The sequence below is a fragment of the Gavialis gangeticus genome, unplaced genomic scaffold (assembly GCF_001723915.1).
Source record: "Gavialis gangeticus isolate Ggan-Ray unplaced genomic scaffold, GavGan_comp1, whole genome shotgun sequence".
Taxonomy (NCBI): domain Eukaryota; kingdom Metazoa; phylum Chordata; order Crocodylia; family Gavialidae; genus Gavialis; species Gavialis gangeticus.
Window position 1 is genome coordinate 261,942,494 of NW_017729032.1, and position 8,417 is coordinate 261,950,910.

An 8,417-nucleotide genomic window follows, 5' to 3' on the forward strand; every position below is an offset into this window, starting at 1 on the left:
TGTTGTCCCCTACATCCCAGCTGTAGAAATAGTCACTTGACTAGGGGATGTAGGAGAAAGTGTCTCCTCACAACTGTCTTATCTGATAAGAGGCATATCTACAGTAAATCAGACTGTGCTAACAAGTACTTCTGTGAATGTACATCTCATCCTTTTGTTCCCACTTCATGCACACAGTATAAAAATTGTAATACAGCCCGTTTTGTTGTTAACCCAGGGTGAACTGAGCACCACCCCAGGCCCTCAGTCACAGCCAACCCTAGGGAGGTATGGGGCCCAGGGCAAATCAGCCTGTGTGGTACCCCCTTAACATGTTTATATAGTTAGAAAGAAGTTCATATCATTTAAAAAAACTTCACCAATCACAATCAGTGTTGATCCACCTACATTCTGAAATCCACTGGGAGAGCAGGGGTAGGGCTGCAACTCCTGGCTCGGTGCTCACTGGCTCTGGGGCCAGGGCTGGAAGAACCAGACAGCTTGGGCTGCAGAGTAGGACGGAGGTAGTAGCCCTGGCCCTTTCACTGAGGGCACTGCCACAGGCATAGCATGCGCTGGGGAACTGCCTGCAGAGTGGGGCAGCTGAGGTCAGCGTTCTGCTGGGTGAGCCAGTCTGGGTTGGGGACGCCCTTATGGTCAGGACCCTGAGCTGATCTGCAGTGCCTGGTGCTTGGCAGCCTCACAGGGGCTCCAGGTCAGGCTGTGCCATGGAGTGGGTGCTAGGCAGCACCTCTGCCTCAGCCCTCAGAACTGGGAGCAGGGCTCACCTGCCACTGGCCCGTCCTGCGGGGCACTGCTAGCCCATGCCAGAGGCCAGGTTGGCTTCTCCTGCACCCTGCAGAGGGCTCTGGGGCAGCAAGTTTGCATGTGTCCATCCCCAACAGCTGGCTCCGGCTCCGGCTCCGGCTCCAGCCTTTTGACTTTCTCTAAGACTTTCTTTGCCATGATGTTGAAGAACCAGGCCCCCCAAACCACAGGGCCTGTGGCAGTAACCCCAATTCACAATACCCTAGTGACAGCCCTGCCCTCAGTTTTGGGTGTGCTTACCAGAATGGCTACAGTAACTGTTTTATCACTAATATGGAATAGGACCTAGCAGGCAGGACATGTCTTTACTGTAGTGCTCCCAACATAATCAGGTATGGTGCAGATATGCTATAAGTATACTTTGAGAGCGTCCACCAGGTCACCAACCACTGACCTGCTGAGACTTAGGCTCCAAGTTGCTTGTCACAGTTAGGATGTACATGATTTTATACAGGCCCAGTGGCAGAAATTTTGCCATGGAAGGTCTTTAGGCAAGGTTAGCAGCCACTAACAAGGGGTTTTGAGGAAGTGGCAGTTAAGTGCCTACAATTACCTATGGGAGAATTAGCTTATACGTCTTCCATCACTACAAGGATGAACTGAAATGGCAGTGAAGTGGCAGATTTAGAGACAGAAATACAGAAATTGAGATCTCTGGTATTTAATCAGTTTTCTTTATAGCATACTCTCTCTGAGTTTTAGGCTCCACTAATAATTGCAAATGTATTATCTAATTTGTAACTTTCTGTCCGTTCAAACAGTTCTAAAACAAGTTTCACAGGAGAATCAACAAACATTAGTATTATACCAGAATACCCCATACCTTTTAAGGAACAGGAGTATTAATGGAAGACATAAAACAGGCAGCACTTATTTGTTAAACTAACAGATTACATATAGTCCAAGAGTTAGATCTTCTAGAAATAAGCTATTATAGCTTTGTTCCAAAGAAGAAAAAGAAGCCTTTTTTATTTTTCTGCTGGAAACTAGGTTTTAAATAAACAAACATCCTTTTGCATACATACATGACAATTGTTGCAAGGGATAAAATCCCACGTTTGGGACCAGCAGTGCCCAACTTCAGAAGGAATCCTACTTACACATTCTTGTTTCCGAAGTTGTTGTTGTTGCTTTTTCAACTGGATTATCAATAACCAAGCCTTCAAAAACTGAGAGGTTTCAGATTACTCAGACCAAGAGAGTCAGAATCAGTTCATACATTCCCTTTCCATATATTGTCTATTCACAGAGCTATGTGGTCTTGTGAGTTTACTTTTTTTTACAACATGCACACATACTTATCAATACTTTTCATCATGAATGCCGCATGCTCCTGAAGATTGAAGGGGCACAGTGAGCTCCTACAGACAGCAGCAGTGCTGTCAGCAGTGGAAGTGTGGTGGCAGCGAGTGGCGAGCTCCCCCACGTGGCCATAGCACTGTCAGTGGTGGAGGGAAGGGGTGGTGAGTGCCGACCACCGGTTGATGACACCTATACATGCCACCGGCAGTGGCGGCCAGCAGCAATTGGGAACTGCCCGCAGACATCACCAGCGGTGTCGGGGGAGGGGCGGCAAGCAGCAACTGTCCGCAGGCACCGCTGGCAGTGTCAGTGGCACTTTTTGCAGGGAGTGCATGGAGAATCTCAGGGGGTGCATGTGCACCTGCATGCATCCTCTATGCATCGACAATGCTTTTCATGGTCTCAAAATTGCTGGCATCAAACTCACTAATTTTGCTATACCTAAAATGACTAAGGCTGTTTTTGAAAGATATCCACTGTACAGTTTTGCTTGTGGAAGTAAGATTGGCCCTGCTAAAAAAACAACCACCATTTTTTTGAATAGGAATTTGGGCCTGATGTACATACATACATACATACACACATACATACATATACGTGTGTGTGTGGGTGTGTGTGTGCACGCGCATGCGTGCATAGAAGGAGAGGCAGATATTACCCACAAACTACCTTTGGTTTTTGGGAAGACAGAAGGCACAATGAGGTGAAACCAAAACAAAACAAAAAACCCACCCAAGGGTTCAAATTTCACCTTTACTAATAACTGGCTTTAATATTTCTATACACTCCATGACATTTATGATTGAACAAAGATGCATTTACTAGCACAATTCAACAGATGTCTTTCAACCATTCTAAATTACACACAAACCTTGGAAGAACCTTGTAGATAAGCAGTTCTCAACCCACGGCCCACAGGCCACATGCACTCTAATCAGTGGCCTATTTGACATCCTGTTAAAAAAAAAAGTAAAGATTGCTGCTCGCAGTTTGTTAGAGTCAGGGAGAAAAATGTGGGAAATGGCAGGTTCCCCTTTGCTTGCTGGCAGTTTGAGACTGCAAGGGGCTGCAGGGAGTGGAAAGAGGGTGATTGGAGGCAGTGGGTGCCACATGCATGTGCGTGTGCATACATGCACGTGGCAACCAGCCACCTTGGAGAGCAGCTCCTGCAGCTCCCTCCAGGTAAGTCTACGCAGGAGGAAGTGGAGGGCAGGGTGAGGCCCCCATGGTGAGGGAGGGATGGAGGAGGAAGTAGAGTAAGGTAGGGCAGGCAGGGCAGACCTGGGGCTGGGAGTGCTGTGCAGCTGGGGTGGTGCATGGGGTCTACAGCTGGGGCAGAAATGTGCGGCCATGGGGCCCAGCCAGAAAGCAGGACAGAGCCACAGGTGGCTCATCCTGGAGATAGTGGGGGGAAAGGGCAGCTCCCCACCACAGTGCACACTCCTGGGGAGGGAGACATGGGGGGCATGTGCTCCCCATATTTGTGTGTAGGTGGGGGTGGATGTGGGTTGCCTGCTGTGGGCTTGGAGCTCCCTGACCTGCTGCCCCCCACCACCAGGGGCCTCTGCAACAGAGCAGGTTGGAGAGGGTCAGTGCTGTTACTGGGAGCCCCACACCGGCTACGCTGCCATGGCATGGCACTCCCCTGACCATCTGGCAGCAGTGGGTGGCACAACTCTGCACCACTGCTGCTGCTGCTGGGTGCGTAGGGGGCACCTCACCATGGCAGTACAACTGGCAGGGGGCTCCAAGCCTCCCCACCTGCCAGCCCTCGGTCCCACCCACAGGGCCATGGAGGCCCTGGGGGGATGGCAGCAGGGTGGAGAGCCCCAATCCCACATCCACCCCCCTCCCATGGGCTTCACTCTGGCCATGCCATGCATGGAGTTGGCAGGGGAAGCCAGACTCTGCACTCTGCTCTGGCCATAGCAACCACTGCCCCCCTCAGGTAACAGCTGAGGCTTGAGTGCTGCTGGGGATGGAAAGGGGCTGCAGGCCCTAGCCCTGGTCCCATAGCCCTGGCAGCTGGGGGCCCCCTCATCTGTGGGGTATGGCCCACATAACACATTGGAAGCTACAAGTGTGGCCCAGTATGGAAAATAGGTTGAGAACCACTGCTATAGACCCTTCAGCTTCTTTCTCTTTCAACTAGACTTTGACCTACTCCATGTTTTTTTGTTGCCTTCTCTGAAGAAGGCCTGCTGACCTATCACAGGTCTTTGCAGAGATGCATATAAATCACCTTTTCCCAGCATCTCTGGGGGGCCCTGTTTCTTCAACTAGCATTCTATATACTCTGCCCCCCACATTATTCATAAGGCTCCCCTCTTCCACTCACTCCTTTTGATCTTTCCCATCATGCCTCTCCTGCTGGCATGAGACCGAAGTTCTCATCTCCTCCTCCAGTGAAGTAGGTTCAATTTTTGAAACTGTTCTTTAAAGCATTTTATCGTGTAAAAAAATTCTGTCCTCTGCTCCTGAGATTTCCAGGGTTGTAAGGGAAATGCTGGAACAGCTCTTACAGTACCTCTGAGTAGATATAGGATGGTGGCAGATTGTTCTGGCAAGAAGACAATTTGCATAGATTTCCAGAGGGACTAAAGGATCAAAACCTTAAACAGGCAGATTCTAAACCACTAGATTTGCCAGAAATAATCACTATTTTTAACGTTTGCTTCTGTGTGGTATGAAAGACTCCTTCTATTATACTGCTTCCCCTACCCCTTTTGTTTTCATCTCAAAGACACACTTTGTTGTAACCACTGCCAAATTTATTCTATGCCACCCAGCCTGGTCCACTGTTCTTTTTATCTCTGTATGTGGCTAAGTAGAGAAAATGATAATGAACACGTTCAGCCAAAATCTGATAGGTGCACTCTCTGGGTTTCTGCCAGAAGCTTGCAGCCAGCTGTGAAAGCAAAAGCTAGTTTCCTATATTGGCTTTTCCCTTAATGCACTGGCAGATTTGTGAGATATATTTGATCAGACCCTAGGATCTAAGAGATGTAGCATCTTGTGTTCATAATCATAAGTATTCAAAACCAGGATCTGGGTCCAAAAAAAGAAGCCCTTTAAAAATAATAAAGGTGGAATTGGTTGCATTTACCTTACAGTTCTTTGAGTCTTTAGGGCATTTGCTATTACAAACTTTATTGAGAGGTAGAAACTTCTTTTGAAATAAATGAAAGCTGTTTCTGACCTATCTAAAATAGCCTCCATCACTGTAGTATTTGAGTACCTCACATGCTTTGACATGGTTGTAAGGAAAAGAAGTACTATTTATTTCCATTTTACAGTTGGGTAACTGAGGCACAAAAGAGTTATATAACTTGCCAGAGCAGGGACTTGACACCAACTTTCCAAAATCCCAAGGTAATATTACTAGACCATCCTTCCTGTTTCATGCACAGAGCTGTGTACAATAATCTGGGTTGCAAGAACTTGGATCTTTATGAAAAGAGCTGTGTACTCTATGCTGCTGCTTATAGCTATTTGGTGCAGTGTGTGCTCTAATTTTCCAAGCACACTGAGCTTCTGGGTGTCATTCTCCAAGTCATCCCCATTATAACTTGTGTTCCAACCTTCAAGAACTGCCCATGGCACCCCAAGAGCTAGCAATTATGCATTTCTAATAGTGTATTAGGCAGGGGACATCATATTTTAAACAGCTTATTGGAGCTCACTGTTGCTCTCTGGGTTTTCTAGGAACACAATATAACTTCATTATGATTTTGCTCCTTAGTGGACTGAGGCAAAGATTTATATTAAGTATTTAGTACTTGGTCATAAAACTTGCTGAATAGTCATTTATTTTAATCCTGTTGAAGAATTAATTATGATACATTTTGTGTGGTGGCCAGGCCTCTACAGAATATAAATAGGTATCCTTTTTAGCATTTCTATAAATGAAAATAGTATTATTATTATTATTATTATTATTTAATACTTGTATTAGAATTGAATCTGGACCTTGCAGCTAGGCAGGGAAGACACATAAGATAAAAAGATAGCAGCTGGTCTAGACCCTCTATGCTCTAGCATAGGTGTGGTTGGTAACATCATTTATCACCAAAATAGCTTTAGACTTTCCATTATAAGGCTCTGTTTTGCCTTGCTTGTAACTTTATAAAACTTTAAACATCTGAGTGGAAAGAAGTGTTCCAGGCTGGTAGTCTGACTAAGTCTGAACTCCCCAGAAAAAAAATCAGATTTTTCTGAAGAGGAAGTTTCAGTGGAATTAAGGGTGCACCGATAAATATTTTCTTGGTCAATACCAATAGCTGATGATTAACCAATCATATCAGTCGATGCAATAACCAATATTTAGTAATAGTGCAAGGCATTTTAAACTATTGACATATATGAACCTTTTTTGTTTGTTCTGCATATATCACACACACACACACACACTTCCTGCCTGTTCTGGCCCTTGATGAAGAAGGCGGTAACCACTTTATTTAGACGTATGTTGCCCCCTCGACCACAGCTCCTACCCCCAGCCCTGCTCCCCGTGCAGCCCATGCTGCCATCCTGGGTGTGCGGTGTGAACCCTCATGTGGACAATGGTACTGGGTGCATTTGGAGCCCTAGAACATGCCTCTGCCTCAGCATCGGTGGGGCCCGTGCAGCCAAGCTCCTGTGGCTGCCAAGGAAAAGCCACTTTTGCAAAAGCACTCAGTGCCTGGTGGAGTGCAATGTCCCTTGTGTGGTGCCTTACCCTGCCCATGCACAGCTCGAGATCCCCATGGTAGCCCCAGCTTTCAGGTCCCTGCTGCACAGGTGGTGTTGCTGTGGCAGCACAGGAGCCAGTAATGGTCCCTTCATTCCTGAACACGGTGCCCTGTGGCTTCTCCCCAGTGCCCCCTTCCCCTCCTGCTGCTCACTGAGACCTGTAGTCTGCCATGGGCTCAGGCCAGTGGCAGAGCATGGGGACTAGACTACACTCACCAAGGTGCTCTGGGCATGTGGCTGTAATTATCAACTGCAACAACCAAAAAAAGCCAATAGCTGAGAACATCATTTCTTCTTTTATTGGTGCTGATCCAATGGCCAACTGATATATCAGTGCACCCCTAGTGGAAATATGTTGTTTTCCCTTAATGCTAGAAATGACCTAGCAACCTTTCATCTCTATGGAAGGATGCTGAAGTTTGGCAGAGAGGGCACGCTTTTGTGTCAGAGGTGTGATGTTTTCACTGCCCCCATGAAAACCAATGCAAATAAAGTCTTTGGAAAGCACTGGTAGAGTTGGATGAGGAGGCCTAAAAGGGTGGGACTGAAGAATGAGATCAGATAAGGAACTGGAACTGGGATGGGAAGATGGGCAGAAGAGCAAGGCTGAAAGACAGTGAGCCAGAAGGAAGAGGAGATAATATGGGCAGAGTAATTTGACAAGGAACTGAGACTATGAGGAGAAGCTGAGGCTGATTAGGTAAAGAACTAGGAAAGGAAGAGGACACTAGGACAGGAAGAGGACACAGACTGGGAAGCAGTGATCATAGAGAGGGGCTTGGAGGCCAGGGCAAGAAAAGAAAAACAGTCAGTCAAATGAAGAACTAGGAATGACAGAACTGAGGTTGGCTGGGCAGGCCACTGGGAGAGATATAAGTGCTGTCTATAAATGTATGCAGGATGTAAACCCTAATGGGAGAAAAAGACCTGCTTATGGTAGAGAACAGTTTTGTTACAGATGGATAAATTTGGTCTGGAACTTCGAAGGTGTATAACCACCAGAGGAGTGGCATTCTGGGCCTGCCTTCCAAGGGGCAAGAAACCTAAGTGGGGCATTATCAAGGGACTATATAATGTCAAGAGCAGCCACAGGTGTTGGGATTCAAGTGACCTAGGAGGTCCCCTCCAGTCCAATATTCCTGTGACATTCTCCTAACATGTATAAATGGCTTTAATTATCATATAAGCACACAGATTTTCTTCCAACTTTTCCTGCTTTATTGACTTTGGAGACTTTATTCATCCTCTTCTCTCTTCCCCATGTCCTTTCTTTTTATATATATTTTTTGTTTAGAACTGTTTGTGTCCTCTTACTTCTTTCTCTTCAACTATTTCTGGTATCTTAGTCTTTAATTTTTTGTGGGGGGCTGTTCATTTTTTAACAAACAATGGCCACAGTTTGACTCAAAAGTCAACAGTTACTTCATACAGCCTCAAAACAGATTTTGTTTCTAAGCAACCTTTTCAATGCAGAGAGTAAAAAATTCTTGGACGCTGGTGGGGGTGACGTCATTACGTCCTTCCGTACACTCCCCTCTTCGCTGGTGCCATTCGATAATGGCGGCTCAGCTAATTTT